General features: G+C 44.5%; 1 non-coding gene across 1 annotated transcript; it reads left to right on the forward strand.

Moving 5' to 3' along the window:
- The first annotated feature begins 542 nt into the window (after window positions 1-542).
- Window positions 543-615, forward strand: Trnav-aac. Its single transcript has one exon. It is a non-coding gene; the product is annotated as a tRNA-Val (tRNA).
- Window positions 616-17,369: the final 16,754 nt, after the last annotated feature.

The raw sequence follows: 17,369 nt of genomic DNA on the forward strand, positions 1-17,369 counted from the left end.
TTCTAGCAAAGTACAGCGTCCCACTGTTAGACAATCCACCTTATTCGGCTGACCTAACACCACGTGAGTTTTATCTATTCCCCAAGCTCAATTCTGCATTAAAAAGAACAAGATTGCAGTCTGTTTAAGCAGTGAAAGAAAAGGCGACAAAAAGTGGCTCTAAGCACCATGGTACTTAACATCTGAGGTCATCAGTCCCCTAGACATAGAACTACTTAAATCTAAAGCTAATATGTGCCCAGGTTCCTTGCCACTAACGAAGTGATTGCTTTTCGTGACATCATTTGCAATAGCGACTGCGCAAATTGACGGTACCTCGTACGGAAAGAAAGAGTAGCTGATGCTGCTGAGGACTCGGCCGCGAGCATTTCCGATGACTTCTTGGGCTCTTATTCGTGTTGGCATTCAGACAGTTAAGGGTGCTGTCGATTGTTGCATACGAATGCGAAATACCTGCATTGTGCGTTTCCGCAAAGAGATTTTTTCGCCAATATGACGATCATCCTACAAGTTGTATCAGATGTGCAGCGCAGAGCGTAGCAGTTTCCGTGGTGTAGCGGTTATCACGTCTGCCTAACACGCAGAAGGTCCCCGGTTCGATTCCGGGCGGAAACACTTTCTCGTCGCACTCAATACATCCATGTCCGAGGCAGGATTCGAATCTGTGACCGTAGCAGCAGCGCGGTTCCGGACTGAAGCGCCTAGAACCGCTCGGCCACAGCGGCCAGAGAAAAGGCGACATGCGTCATCAAGGAGTTCACAGATGAAAACTTCCAGCACTGTTTCCATCGGCGGAAAATTGACTGGAGCGTTGTAGGCATAGAGGACGGAAGTATATTGAGAGTAACAATAACTGCATGTGTACATTTTCAAAAGAAAATGTTTTACAGCAATAATCCCGTTATGTTACAGCTACATCTCATATGGTACCATGAAGAATTTAATTCTGTGCGTTCCTTATCGTATTAGTTTTAAAACTCAGAACCCACATGGTAATGTCCGAATTTTGGTGAGCATTTTATTTTTAAAAGACAGTTGAATAATACTGTTTAGGCTAATCGTCTTCTCCACTCATTCCCGTGTGTAGCGGGTAACCAGTTTCTAGAGTTTGCAGTTACCGTTAAACGTCGTCCCAGCGGAGCCCACGCGCTATTTTGTTTACACAGCACAACTGCAGCTGAGACAGGTTCCCCGGCAAGTAAACAGCATGGTTACGCCGAGCCCAAGTCACCCAGCAGGTTCCGCGAGTGCTGGCTATCAGGCTGAGGTGGGCGTGGCGTGTCCCGATGCCTGTTTCGCGGCCTTGCACGAGGAACGCAACACAGCCAGAGCCAAGGCCGTCCACGCCGATTCCCACATGGTCTCCAGCTCAGCACGGATCTGTCTGCGCCGTAGCGCATGGTACCGGTGGAAGGAATGCCTAACCAACTACACTCCTGGAAATTGAAATAGGAACACCGTGAATTCATTGTCCCAGAAAGGGGAAACTTTATTGACACATTCCTGGGGTCAGATACATCACATGATCACACTGACAGAACCACAGGCACATAGACACAGGCAACAGAGCATGCACAATGTCGGCACTAGTACAGTGTATATCCACCTTTCGCAGCAATGCAGGCTGCTATTCTCCCATGGAGACGATCGTAGAGATGCTGGATGTAGTCCTGTGGAACGGCTTGCCGTGCCATTTCCACCTGGCGCCTCAGTTGGACCAGCGCTCGTGCTGGACGTGCAGACCGCGTGAGACGACGCTTCATCCAGTCCCAAACATGCTCAATGGGGGACAGATCCGGAGATCTTGCTGGCCAGGGTAGTTGACTTACACCTTCTAGAGCACGTTGGGTGGCACGGGATACATGCGGACGTGCATTGTCCTGTTGGAACAGCAAGTTCCCTTGCCGGTCTAGGAATGGTAGAACGATGGGTTCGATGACGGTTTGGATGTACCGTGCACTATTCAGTGTCCCCTCGACGATCACCAGTGGTGTACGGCCAGTGTAGGAGATCGCTCCCCACACCATGATGCCGGGTGTTGGCCCTGTGTGCCTCGGTCGTATGCAGTCCTGATTGTGGCGCTCACCTGCACGGCGCCAAACACGCATGCGACCATCATTGGCACCAAGGCAGAAGCGACTCTCATCGCTGAAGACGACACGTCTCCATTCGTCCCTCCATTCACGCCTGTCGCGACACCACTGGAGGTGGGCTGCACGATGTTGGGGCGTGAGCGGAAGACGGCCTAACGGTGTGCGGGACCGTGGCCCAGCTTCATGGAGACGGTTGCGAATGGTCCTCGCCGATACCCCAGGAGCAACAGTGTCCCTAATTTGCTGGGAAGTGGCGGTGCGGTCCCCTACGGCACTGCGTAGGATCCTACGGTCTTGGCGTGCATCCGTGCGTCGCTGCGGTCCGGTCCCAGGTCGACGGGCACGTGCACCTTCCGCCGACCACTGGCGACAACATCGATGTACTGTGGAGACCTCACGCCCCACGTGTTGAGCAATTCGGCGGTACGTCCACCCGGCCTCCCACATGCCCACTATACACCCTCGCTCAAAGTCCGTCAACTGCACATACGGTTCACGTCCACGCTGTCGCGGCATGCTACCAGTGTTAAAGACTGCGATGGAGCTCCGTATGCCACGGTAAACTGGCTGACACTGACGGCGGCGGTGCACAAATGCTGCCCAGCTAGCGCCATTCGACGGCCAACACCGCGGTTCCTGGTGTGTCCGCTGTGCCGTGCGTGTGATCATTGCTTGTACAGCCCTCTCGCAGTGTCCGGAGCAAGTATGGTGGGTCTGACACACCGGTGTCAATGTGTTCTTTTTTCCATTTCCAGGAGTGTAGTTTCACATGACTATGGTTCTTGGCCTAAACTTGTCCTCGGTACACAGATGGTGTCCTGATGTAAAAATAAATGGTATCGTCACTGTCATCGTCGTCAACGTCATAATCGTAATCATAACCATAATCATAATCATCAACGTCATTGTTGTTGTTGTGGTCTTCAGCCCTGAGACTGGTTTGATGCAGCTCTCCATGCTACTCTATCCTGTGCAAGCTTCTTCATCTCCCAGTACCTACTGCAACCTACATCCTCCTGAATCTGTTTAGTGTATTCATCTCTTGGTCTCCCTCTACGATTTTTACCCTCCACGCTTCCCTCCAACACTAAATTGGTGATCCCTTGATGCCTTAGAACATGTCCTACCAACCGATCCCTTCTTCTAGTCAAGTTGTGCCACAAACTTCTCTTCTCTCCAATCCTATTCAATACCTCCTCATTAGTTACGTGATCTACCCATCTAATCTTCAGCATTCTTCTGTAGCACCACATTTCGAAAGCTTCTATTCTCTTCTTGTCCAAACTAGTTATCGTCCATGTTTCACTTCCATACATGGCTACACTCCATACAAATACTTTCAGAAACGATTTTCTGACACTTAAATTTATACTCGATGTTAACAAATTTCTCTTCTTCAGAAACGATTTCCTTCCCATTGCCAGTCTATATTTTATATCCTCTCTACTTCGACCATCATCAGTTATTTTGCTCCCTAAATAGCAAAACTCCTTTACTACTTTAAGTGTCTCATTTCCTAATCTAATTCCCTCAGCATCACCCGACTTAATTCGACTACATTCCATTATCCTCGTTTTGCTTTTGTTGATGTTCATCTTACATCCTCCTTTCAACACACTATCCATTCCGTTGAACTGCTCTTCCAAGTCCTTTGCTGTCTCTGACAGAATTACAATGTCATCGGCGAACCTCAAAGTTTTTATTTCTTCACCATGGATTTTAATACCTACTCCGAATTTTTCTTTTGTTTCCTTTACTGCTTGCTCAATATACAGATTGAATAACATCAGGGAGAGGCTACAGCCCTGTCTCACTCCCTTCCCAACCACTGCTTCCTCGACTCTTATAACTGCCATCTGGTTTCTGTACAAATTGTAAATAGCCTTTCGCTCCCTGTATTTTACCCCTGCCACCTTTAGAATTTGAAAGAGAGTATTCCAATCAACATTGTCAAAAGATTTCTCTAAGTCTAGAAATGCTAGAAACGTAGGTTTGCTTTCCTTAATCTAGCTTGTAAGATAAGTCGTAGGGTCAGTATTGCCTCATGTGTTCCAGTATTTCTACGGAATCCAAACTGATCTTCGCCGAGGTCGGCTTCTACCAGTTTTTCCATTCGTCTGTAAAGAATTCGCGTTAGTATTTTGCAGCTATGACTTATTAAACTGATTGTTCGGTAATTTTCACATCTGTCAACACCTGCTTTCTTAGGGATTGGAATTATTATATTCTTCTTGAAGTCTGAATTTGGCATCCACTGCCAAAGAGGGCACCCTCTTGACCTTTACGTGCTCTATGGCTATACGCCTCCTTTTCGCCCTTGCATGATCTCGAATGTCACCTTCCATTGGGTGGAATCCAGCATAGAACGTCTTTCACTATCTGTCATCTGTTCGCCTGGTTACAGTCATAATTACGTCTTCCACTCGTGAGTGTACTTGATCTACGAAGGGATTTCAAAAATTAAGTTACACATTATTATGGCCGGTCAAGTAACTTCTACTGAATGCTGCGTTACACTTCAAAGTGACGCCGATACAGGGCAATATTTGTCAACATAGATACCAAGTATCTGCAGACAACGGCTGGAACGCCCTACCAGTCTTTTAATACCTCGGCGACAGAAATCCGCTCTTTAGTTCTGGAGTCGCTCGAGAACATCTGTGTGAACGTCCTCAATCTTCGAAATTCTCTTTCCCCACTAGATGTTCATTCACATTGCCGAAACTGTGGAAATCGCCTGGTGCAGGGTCTCGGCTTTCCGATCGGCATCATCTGTATCATTGCCACCTTTGTCAAACTGTTGCAACTACTTCATTATGACTGGACGCTACACTGCCTTTGGTTCATATACTGCCAGAAATTCACGGTGAATCTGTGTGCAATTTAGACATTTTGCCCACAAGAATGGTACTGTGCCACTTGCTTCAAGTTGGGAGTTCGTTTCCAGTTGCCGCACCATTTTACCTTTTACACTTACGGCATCAGTATCCGGAACATTTACTCTCTTCTGGAAGTACACCATTCTTGTTGGGCGATGATCTTAGCCTGGGACGACATGTGCAGCTTACTTTATCAAGTCCCTACCCATTTCTTTGTTTTTCCGGTCTCTCCTAGTAATTCCCAGCATAAATCCCTCCATTGATCTCAATTTTGAATTGGCTTTCACGTTTAAACTTCATGAGTCACTTCATACGTCGAAACTGGTAACTAACACAAAGTCCCTAAATACAGGTTTCTTCAGGTATTAGTTTTGTGCAACCCGCAACGTCTTCAAATACGAGGCGTGTTTTTTAAGTAAGTACCGTTTTGAAATTAAAAAAAGACGTGCTACGATATCTCAATAATTTTATTTTTACCTTAATCTTCTTTTCTACATAATGTCCGTCAATATTGAGGCACTAGCCATAACGTTATACCAGTTTTTGAATACCCTCCTCATAGAAGTCTGCCGCCTGACTTGTTAACCACTGCATCACCACTGTTTTGACTTCGTAATCGTCTTGAAGACGCTGACCACCAAGGTGTTTCTTCAAGTGCAGGAACAGATGGTAGTCACTGGGCGCAAGATCGGGGCTGTACGGAGGATGATCTAGAGTTTCCCATCGAAAAGATGTGATGAGATCTTTACTCTGATTAGCCACATACGGACGGGCATTGTCTTGCAGCAAAACGATGTCCTTGCTCAACTTCCATGGACTGTTGCTTTGATTCTGGTGGGACGTAGGCCACCCATGTTTCATCGCCCGTAACAATTTGGCTTAAGAAATCATCACTGTCATTGTCGTACCGCTCAAGGAAAGTCAGTGCACTGTCTAAACGTTTGGTTTTGTGCACATCCGTCAACATTTTCGGTACCCAACGTGTGCACAATGTTCGGTAATTCAAGTGCTCGGTCACAATGCCATACAAAATACTACGAGAAACATTAGGAAAGACATCCCGCAAGGAGGAAATCGTAAAGCGTCTGTTTTCTCTCACCTTATTGTCCACTTCCTGCACCAAACCTTCATTAACGACCGAAGGACGCCCACTCCGTTGTTCATCATGCACATTTGTGCGGCAATCTTTAAATGCTCTCACCCACTTTCTTACCATTCCATCACTCATAATGTTTTCTCCGTAAACTGCACAGATCTCACGATGACTATCGATAGCTTTCAGGCCTTTAGCACTAAGAAATCTTGTAACAGCCCGTACTTCACAGTCGGTAGGACTCACGATTATCGGAGGCATCTTAAAAACACTCAGTACACAACGTAAACAAGGAAGAATCAGACTGTAATAGCGTCAGTGTGTAGATTATGGTACAGGCTTTCATGTAACAATTAAATTATTGAGATATCTTAGCACGTCTTTTTTTAATTTCAAAACGGTACTTATTTAAAAAACACGCCTCGTATCACGCTCAAATTTTCATATGCTCTCGCTCACTACGCGCAAACTACTAGTCTCACAGAAGAAATGATATTTTTTTGCATGAAATTTAATGTAGTTAAATTTTGTACTGAGATACTTTTCGGTAGAGTCCGTAGTTTTCCAATTATTCGAGACAAAATATACAAAAGTGACCATCAAACGGGTTTTTCTTGAATAACTCGAAAACCGTAGCCTCCAGCGCAAATGTATCCCTGTACAAAATTAAGATCATCAAAATTCCCAAGATTTTTTTTCTGTAGGGCTAATAGCCTGTGCGTGGCGAGCAAAAGAATATGAAAATCTCGCGCGTGATTTTTGAAGGCGCTGCCGTTGAAGCTCCATAGGTAGAGTCAGCTGAATCACCACGTATAAAATTCATCCGCAGGTTCTGTCAGTTCACCAAATTTCTGCTACTTTCTTTTCCATTCGTTGGTTATACATTATTCTAGTCTCATTGCAATTTATTTTCAGCTCTCCATTCAAAATTGCTGATTAAGTTCGTCCATTAGTTGCTGAAGTGTAACACATATTCCTCCTTCGTAAGTCAGCTCGAGGACCTGAAAGCTTCCTTTAGGATTCATGCGAATGCTTTTGGTGATATGGAATATTTTTGTCTCAATCTTCTTTCGATTTTAAATTTGTCATTACACCGCTTGTGTCTAACGGAAGTGTAGCACTGACGTTTATATTCTTCAGTGTACGCGCACAGGAAAATTTTGAACATGTGTGTAATGCGTGATGCTTCATCCTACAAATCCACAACATTAGACCAAAAATCTGTCATTCCTTGGCGCATTATCATTTTCTAATAACGAGTATACTAACCTTATCAAAATCTCGAGACAGGGGAAACGGTATTATGAGCTAGGCTCCATAGATGCTGTGCTAACTGCAAGGTAACATATATATTAGATGTACCGCGAATACATGCGCAACTTTTTCACCTTTAAGTACTCTATATTTACACACAAAATACTTAAAGACTTCTTGTATTAACAGTTTAGTAACGTTTTTTAACAGCCGTTGTGCTGATACGTTGTTGTAAGTCCACAAAGTAAAGAGGCAATTATTATTTCACAACTGTATCCTTTTTAGGAGCCTCTGTCGTTACTCTGATAATGAAAAATTAATATTATCACCGTATTGAAGCAACAAGTAATCAATTCCCGTCGATTTTATCTAAGCGCTCGAGCTGCGCTGATTATTGACCAAAATTTATGTGGAACTGATGTCCACCTCCATAATTTTTACAGTGACTCCCTGCATCTTGCTGATACGACTGTGCGGTTCTGTAGTGCAATAGGTTGATATATCAAATAGTCTGCCTTGCTAATTAGGAATAAAAAGTGTAGAAAACGGCTGCATGAAGACTATAATATCTAAACTATGTTTCAATAAGATTTTACTGGGGCTCTGAGGCCATCAGGTCTGAAAATTAATCCTTTATTATGTAGATGCCTGATGTTTTAATGTCATGTAGCGTCTGCTTGGACTGTATATACCTAGACTTCGCTAACTCTATACTTGTCCTTGCCATCTCAGACGTACATCAGGAAGTTTCAATCCTTCTGTCGCATCGCCATGCCAGCTGTCTGAGAGTGAGACTCGTCCAGTACTTTTGTAGATAAATCATTGTTCAGGTGAAGGTGGTACATACCTCGGGAGGGTACGAGGAGTGGCCATAAGGTTTTAAGCATCACATTGAAAAAATAAACTTATCTGATTAATTTTTCCATTGTTCACACGTACATGTCTGCAGTCCTAGTACATACTGAAATCCCCGTGCCAAAGAACCGTAGCACGCCGCTGAGGGAGTCAGACTGGTTGGTTGATTTGGGGGAAGGGGAGCAAACAGCGAGGTCTCTGGTCCCACCGGATCAGGGGAGGATGGCGAACGAAGTTGGCTGTGCCCTTTCAAAGGAAGCATTCCTGCATTTGCCTGAAGCGATCTAGGGAAATCACGGAAAACCTAAATCAGGATGGTCGGACGTGGGATTGAACCGTCGTCCTCCCGAATGCGAGTCCAGTGTGCTAGCCACAGCGCCACCTCGCTCGATATTGCCGAGGAAAAACAAGCTGGATGTAAGAATGGGCATGGTCCCCAAAGATAGATGCATTGTTGGAACCTGTGGACACTCTCATTCGAGGTGTCGAGGTGATTGGTTGGTTGGTCTGGGGGAGAGGACCAAACAGTGAGGTCACTGGTTCCATCAGATTAGGGAAGGATGGGGAAGGAAGTCGGCTGTGCCCTTTCAAAGGAACCGTCCCGGCATTTATCTGAAGCGATTTAGAGAAATGGAGGGAAACCTAAATCAGGATGGTAGGACGCGGATTTGAACCGTCTTCCCGAATGCGCGTCGAGTGTGCTACCCACTGCGCCACCTCCCTCGGCAGGAGTCAGAACTAACTGGCGCAACGCATTCGTGAAGTTAAGTGTTGTGTTATCCAGATGGCTAAAGACGAATTATCGCATGAGTTACCCCTCTTTACCATTTCGTTGTGCTGCTCCTCTAGTGTTGCGCGCGATAGATGTGAGCGTCCCATATCTAATGAAGAGCTGCTGAATCGAAACGGGAAGATAAGAAGTTTATGCACAACTTGACTAAAGGAAGAGATTGATGGATAGGACACATTCTGAGGCAGCATGGAATTGACAGTCTGGTATTTGAGCAAATAGTGTATGTATCAGTGTGTGTGGGGGGGGGGTGGGGTGGGGTGGGGGGGGTGCGAGACGGGGAAAATTGTGGAAGACTAAGCGATAAATAAAATAATTAGGTTCAAATGGATGTAGTTACTCGGATCTGAAGAGGCTTATACAGGACAGAATTGTGTGAAGAGGTTCATCAAACCATTCTTCGGACCGAAGGCCAGAACAGCAACACCAGTGCTGCAATATTGGGGCAAGGGGGTTCAAAGTGTCCCAGGAATGCTGACATGTGCCTTCAAACAAAAAAATAATTATTTTCGAGGTGATAATTAAATCCTTGTGACTGACCATCGTATCCCTGGTTTGTATAACACAGCACAGATTTTCAGGATATTGACTGATTCATGCATCAAGGAATTTGAAGCTGAAGCCTCGAAACTGAAACTACCATCAATAATAGTAACATTCATCTATGCTGAGCAGCGCAAATTCCTTTAGATTTCACAAACATGCAAGAAAGAAGATGAAAACACACATCGTAAACAGCCGTCCGCTGTGGCCGAGCGGTTCTAGGCGCTTCAGTCCGGAACCGTGCTGCTGCTACGTCGCAGGTTCGAATCCTGCCTCGGGCATAGATGTGTGTGATGTCCTTAGGTTAGTTGGGTTTAAGTAGTTCTAAGTCTAGGGGATTGATGACCTCAGATGTTATGTTCCATGGTGCTTGGAGCCATTCTGAACCATCTTAAATACCGTGGCTCTTTAGGGCTAAGAATACTGGACAGCTAAAAGAAAAAAGAGAAAGAAACTGGGCAAAACCAAAAGCAAAATAAGCTGATGTATGAGGATTAGGAGGCTTAACTTGTTACAAATGACCGTGTAAGGCAGATAATTTTATTAAGTAATGGCCAATGTGAACTGAAAAATTTATATTCTAATGTGTTGTGAAATATGTCTGCAATTGTGCGAACTACACAGTTTCTCATAGCTACTCTAGCTGCTTGGGTGCAAAGATTTTTATTTGAATTCAAAATAATTTTGTGATAAAGTAGTTTTAAGGGGCTCTATGACTTCATAAGTTCCTATAATATAAGTTTTCCTGTGTTGTAAAAGATTTCGTTTTATAATTTTTATTTTTTCCTGTACTGAAATGTTGGTATCTAGGTCTTTAATGTCAAAATAGACAAATTTGCCATTAGATGTAATCTGTATGTCTCTTAATGCTTTTGATAAAGTTCCTGAATTTCTTGAGGTATATTTCTTGTAGTATGTATACAGCTCTGTTAATAGTTTGTTCAAATTTTTGCTTATCAAGTATGTAACGCTATTGACACAATTCACAACTGGACGGATCGGAATCGATATTTTATGTATCTCTGGTTGAGCACGTAATGTTGGCGTATGTGGGTACGTTATAATAAATGATTTCTTTACAAGTTCCATTAGTATTGCATCGCAATTTTTAATATTTTTCTTTCGTTGTGCTGCTTATTTGTTTGTTTGGTTATGTGGTTATTCTGTAATGTTAGTTTCGAAAAATGTCATAATTACTTTGTCATTGCGGTTGTTTATAACGGTACAATTTCCTTTATGCGATTTTACTGCAATTGCATTGTTTGCTTGTAATTTTTTATTTGTGGCATTGAGGGCAATGTGTTCTGTCTTTTGTTTTTATATGTTTTCACTTTATATAATTCCTTTTCCACAATTTTTGCTATATTTGCTATATATATTTGCTGTAGTTCATTTTGCTTTCTGATTGACAGTCTTACCATGTCAGTTGCTTCTTTTGTAGCGCTATTACATGTTTTATGGAATTGTTGTGTAATTTGGGTTCTAAATTATATTTCAGGGTTTGGTAAGCAGATTAAAGTCGCCATCTGTGAAGTTAATATTTGTGAGATTTTTTTAAAATCCTTGTATGACGTTGGAATGGAATACTGATAACCCTCCATTAGTTTTTATTTCCATAAATTTAGAATGCAGTAAACAAATGACACATTACTCTGTAATTGTTAGTGTTGTTACTGTAAAACGTACGAACAGTTGTGGGTAAGAGCAGCACACAGATTAGTTCTGATGTAACCAGTCTATGTTCTGACAAATCTGTAAAATGCTTTTACATTGTAGTTTTATCTCTGCACTTACCAGCATGGTGTAAGTCTATTATTCCGACAGGAAACGACAGACGTGATCTTCAGTTATGGTCTGGCAAATGAAAGCAACAGTTGGGCCTGTATTCTGTAAGCTGAAAAATATCTTTTATGTTGGTTATGCTGGTAAGTGGAAACATAAAACTACAACGTAAAAGCATTTCACAAAGCACAGGAATGTGTCCCCATTTCTGTAAATTGTTCCTAATTGCAGAGAGATTGCAGTAAGTTTTTGTAACAGCTGTCACTTCTTTCGTATATTATTGGTAGCAAATAAGCATGTCAGAAATTTCATCATCAAATTATCTTCTATTAGGAGAGTGGAGTGCGCTCCACGACTAAGATATGAATTTCAAAATGGTAACGAGCAGCAATCAGTTGTCATTTCCGTTCTAGCTTTATTGGAGTTAGTTACTGAAAGAAATCTGGATCTGCTCTAATAAAGCTAGAACGGAAACGACGACTGACTGATGTTCTTTACCATTTTGAGAAATTTATGTAGTTTGGATTAGCATAAAATACCTGACACACAGGAGGCAACAAGATCACAGAAAAAAATGAAAAACGTCATAGTGATTTAATAGCGTAGGACAGCTTCTTATGTATTGATGGTTTTTATTGCACCACCAAGCTTGAGAAGCTAATGTACGTTGTTGATCGCATATATGCAATATCCATAATCAATATCAAATAAGAGGGCTAGGCGTGCCAGCTATAGAACTGTAATTAAAGTGCATTACAATTACTTTCATTTACAAAAAATTAATCATGTCGGGGACCATGACTGAAATGATTAGAGTTAACCTATACAAAACTTACCTAGAAACAATTAATTTCTTTTCATGGTGTACTAATATTAAAAATGAAACAGCAATGTCTCCACTGAATTTACCTGTATAATTATTTCTGTATCTCTTTCCTAGATAGAAGGTATACGGGCGTATTGGCAGGTGGAATTCTAAAGGAGTGCTGTAGTATTTGACCAACACGCTGGTGTCGAGTGTTCAAATGGTTCAAATGGCTCTGAGCACTATGGGACTCAACTGCTGAGGTCATTAGTCCCCTAGAACTTAGAACTAGTTAAACCTAACTAACCTAAGGACATCACAAACATCCATGCCCGAGGCAGGATTCGAACCTGCGACCGTAGCGGTCTTGCGGTTCCAGACTGCAGCGCCTTTTAACTGCACGGCCACTTCGGCCGGCGGTGTCGAGTGTCTCCGTGCGTGAATAGGGAGGACTTTTCGGCAGCGATTGTTATGGTTGCAGCCGAATTGAAGAGGGCCAGGCATTTACTAGTAATGACTCTCATTCACAGTCATTGTTTTCACTCATAACCGAAGCACTGCGCGTTGTCCAAGGAGACATCCAAGTGCCGCATATCATGTCGGGCAACTAATTATTCCTGTAGGAGACCCTCTCTATCTCTCCCCTCCCACCTAGCGTTCTGCAAGATTCGCCCTAGGCGTTTCCGTATACGTAATTGGTGAACTTGGAATTTTCAACATGCCTATCGAATTTTTGTGTTCGGAATTTTTGTTATTGTTGTGTACCGCCCTTTTTTTCCATACTGAAATGAACACCCACTTCCCAACAACATTACTATCTAAAAATTTCCCAGAATACTGCTTCGTTTGGTGACGTCTGCAAACTCCTAGTCCTACTGAGTTACAAATATTATTCTGCTCTGGCTTGTCTACTGTGCGTTATTGCTGATCCTGCAGCAAAACATGCGATAGGTCCCTACCTTACAGCTAGTGGTTTGTGGAGACCCGCACGTGGCATCGTTCTCTGGTGGACTTCTTTCTCCCGCCTAGTCTCTGTGGCACTTCGCCACCTCCAACAGAAAAGACTGCAAAGGGCGTTCAAAAAGTTTTGCACAGTCGTCTCTAATTTTTTTTATTGTTTCAGGAGGAGAATGAAATTTTTTGTGAACATACTTGGAACATTTAGCTATACATTGAGCCTACTCTCTGTAGCCTCCATCAGCTGTGGTGCATCTAGCCCAACGTTCTTTCAATGATGCAAATGTACTTTGGTAAAATTCTGGGGATTGACTTTTACACCATCGGTTAACACAGGAAATAGGGCCCTTCTCACTTCAAATGTTTTGTCGCGCAGGTGGGCCTTCAGACGACCAAAGAGGCAAAAATCAGACGGAGCCAAGTACGGACTGTAGTGAGGATGAGGAAGAATTTTCCAAGCCGTTTTCCTGATTTCCTACTGCGTCATAAGGGCTGTATGGGGTTTGGCATTGTCATGTTGTAGTCTGATGAGCTGACCCTGAAGCTGTCGTCTGTTGGGTCTTGATGGCACGTCGCAGCTTCTCCAGTGACAAACAGTAACGGCCTCGGTTAATTGTGGAGCCAGGTTCCAAAAAGTCAATGCAAATGACACTACACTGATGGTCTACCGCACCGTGGTTTGTCCAGTAAAGAGAAATCACCTTCTTAAAACCTCTGCAACCACCGCTGAATACTGCTGCGATCCACTGTGTCCTCCCCATAAACAGGGAGCAACTTCCTGTGAATCGATGTGGCAGAGTCATCGCCGATCTTGAAGGGAAACTCCTTCACCGACCGTTGTCGAAACCTGACATCTACTTCACGGTCCATTATGGCTCACCTGCAAATAAAAGAAAATACTTTCGTATACCAACTTATAGCTAAATGTTCTAAGTATGTCCACAAAAAATTTAAAAAAATTAGAGACGAGTGTGCAAAACTTTTTGAACGCCCTTTGTACAATATGCAGTTTGAAAACGGTATTTTGGTCCATAAATTGCTGCGACTACATGATTTTCTACTTTAGTATATAGACTTCATTGTTTTCTTCGATTTGACGAGTTTCTTTCAGTGGAACTTCGCGAGCTATTACTCCAGTATCAGAGGACACTGTGTTATGTTGGTGTTCATTGTCTGTTTTACAAGCCATAGCGTCTTCTAATGTGCTGAGTGAGGATGAACAAGCTTCGTAGCCAGCGAACGTATCCGTGGGGTCATTAGTCAATGGCGCATATCCAGATGGTCAGCCCAGTTTATATTTCTATTTTCCCACAATATTGCATCAACCGATCGATTCATGTACTTCAGCTTGGTTGGAGTCCAGAAGCCGAATCTACAGCATAGCTCGCTGCAGTTGAGGAACTCGACATCGGTCGTCCAAATATTGTGCAAAGTATTGGGTTGGTGCATAAGCTCGTGGCATTTGCTCATATGTTTGATAAACACCAGATACACATAACAGAGACTTAAGTCACCAATAATGCACTCCTGGAAATGGAAAAAAGAACACATTGACACCGGTGTGTCAGACCCACCATACTTGCTCCGGACACTGCGAGAGGGCTGTACAAGCAATGATCACACGCACGGCACAGCGGACACACCAGGAACCGCGGTGTTGGCCGTCGAATGGCGCTAGCTGCGCAGCATTTGTGCACCGCCGCCGTCAGTGTCAGCCAGTTTGCCGTGGCATACGGAGCTCCATCGCAGTCTTTAACACTGGTAGCATGCCGCGACAGCGTGTACGTGAACCGTATGTGCAGTTGACGGACTTTGAGCGAGGGCGTATAGTGGGCATGCGGGAGGCCGGGTGGACGTACCGCCGAATTGCTCAACACGTGGGGCGTGAGGTCTCCACAGTACATCGATGTTGTCGCCAGTGGTCGGCGGAAGGTGCACGTGTCCGTCGACCTGGGACCGGACCGCAGCGACGCACGGATGCACGCCAAGACCGTAGGATCCTACGCAGTGCCGTAGGGGACCGCACCGCCACTTCCCAGCAAATTAGGGACACTGTTGCTCCTGGGGTATCGGCGAGGACCATTCGCAACCGTCTCCATGAAGCTGGGCTACGGTCCCGCATACCGTTAGGCCGTCTTCCGCTCACGCCCCAACATCGTGCAGCCCGCCTCCAGTGGTGTCGCGACAGGCGTGAATGGAGGGACGAATGGAGACGTGTCGTCTTCAGCGATGAGAATCGCTTCTGCCTTGGTGCCAATGATGGTCGTATGCGTGTTTGGCGCCGTGCAGGTGAACGCCACAATCAGGACTGCATATGACCGAGGCACACAGGGCCAACACCCGGCATCATGGTGCGGGGAGCGATCTCCTACACTGGCCGTACACCACTGGTGATCGTCGAGGGGACACTGAATAGTGCACGGTACATCCAAACCGTCATCGAACCCATCGTTCTACCATTCCTAGACCGGCAAGGGAACTTGCTGTTCCAACAGGACAATGCACGTCCGCATGTATCCCGTGCCACCCAACGTGCTCTAGAAGGTGTAAGTCAACTACCCTGGCCAGCAAGATCTCCGGATGTGTCCCCCATTGAGCATGTTTGGGACTGGATGAAGCGTCGTCTCACGCGGTCTGCACGTCCAGCACGAACGCTGGTCCAACTGAGGCGCCAGGTGGAAATGGCATGGCAAGCCGTTCCACAGGACTACATCCAGCATCTCTACGATCGTCTCCATGGGAGAATAGCAGCCTGCATTGCTGCGAAAGGTGGATATACACTGTACTAGTGCCGACATTGTGCATGCTCTGTTGCCTGTGTCTATGTGTCTGTGGTTCTGTCAGTGTGATCATGTGATATATCTGACCCCAGGAATGTGTCAATAAAGTTTCCCCTTCCTGGGACAATGAATTCACGGTGTTCTTATTTCAATTTCCAGGAGTGTATATTATCCTTCACTATTTACAACGGTTTGCCAACGCTGGGGTAACTTTTCCATTCCACGACCACAAAAATCACGTAGTTTGAGGCGAAAAACTCATCGAGCCATGTTCGGAGCGCATTTTTGTCAGGAAAGGAAGTTCCTTGACGATTACTCGATAGAGAGCAGAAAAGGTGATAATCTGTGGGCGCAAAATCAGTTGAACAACGTGGGCGAAGAATTACTTCCCAACCCAGCCCTGTACAATGTTTCCTGTGAGTCTAGCAGAATGCAGGCGGGTGTTATCGTGGAGTAGAATCACTTCGCGCAGTCCTTCTGGTCGTTATTCTAAGGTTGCGCCTGGAAGACATTTCAGTTTTGACAATAAATGTCAACTGGGATGACACACCTCGGAGACTCAGTTCGTAATACAACCACATCATCGTTATTCCGCCAGGTGCATAACATTATCTTTTGTGCATGCACATAGTCCTCTGTACGAGGAATTGCTGCTTTTATAGGCTCAGCCATTCCTTTCTTATCCTTACGTTAGACACCATTTCTCGTCACCAGTAACGATACGGGACAGGCTTGTTCGGTGTCGTTAAAGAGCCAATTGATAACGAACAAGCAAAGATGCACATATGATGGCCCGGTAATTTTTGTGATTTTGGTTTAGAGCAACCGGTACCCTTACACCCGATTTTATAACGTTCCACGTGGCATGCAAAAGTCGCACGAAGGTAGAATGACCACAATTCATTACCTCTGTTTGTTCTCGGGTACACTGACGTGGGTTTAAACGATCTTCATCAAACTCCAAGTATGTCTTCCTGAACGTGAATCACTAATGTCCAAGCGATTCTCCTTAAAATGAGAAAACCTTTTCTTGCCCTGCACTGTCCAATGGCATTATCCTGATACATGGCAAAAATGTTTCTACATCTACATCTATATGGTTACTCTGCAATTCACACTTGAGTGCCTGGCAGAGTGTTCATCGAACCATTTTCATACTACTTCTCTACCAGTCCTCTCTCGAATGGCGCGTGGGAAAAAGGAACACCTAGATCTTTCCGTTCGCGCTCTGATTTCTCTTATTTTATTATGACGATTATTTCTCCGCACGTAGGTGGGTGGCAACAGAATATTTTCTCTTGCGCGATAACACGAAACGAGCTGCCCTTCTTTGCAGTTTTTCGATGTCCTCCGTCAATCCTACCTGGTAAGGTATTCCAGCAGAGGACGGACAAGTGTAATGTAGGCTGTCTCTTTAGTGGGTTTGTCGCATCTTCTAAGTGTTCTGCCAACAAAGCGCAGTCTTTGTTTCACCTTCCCCACAATGTTATCTATGTGGTCTTTCCAATTTAAATAGCTCGTAATTGTAATTCCTAAGT

Source organism: Schistocerca piceifrons, chromosome 3 (genome assembly GCF_021461385.2).
Source record: "Schistocerca piceifrons isolate TAMUIC-IGC-003096 chromosome 3, iqSchPice1.1, whole genome shotgun sequence".
NCBI lineage: Eukaryota > Metazoa > Arthropoda > Insecta > Orthoptera > Acrididae > Schistocerca > Schistocerca piceifrons.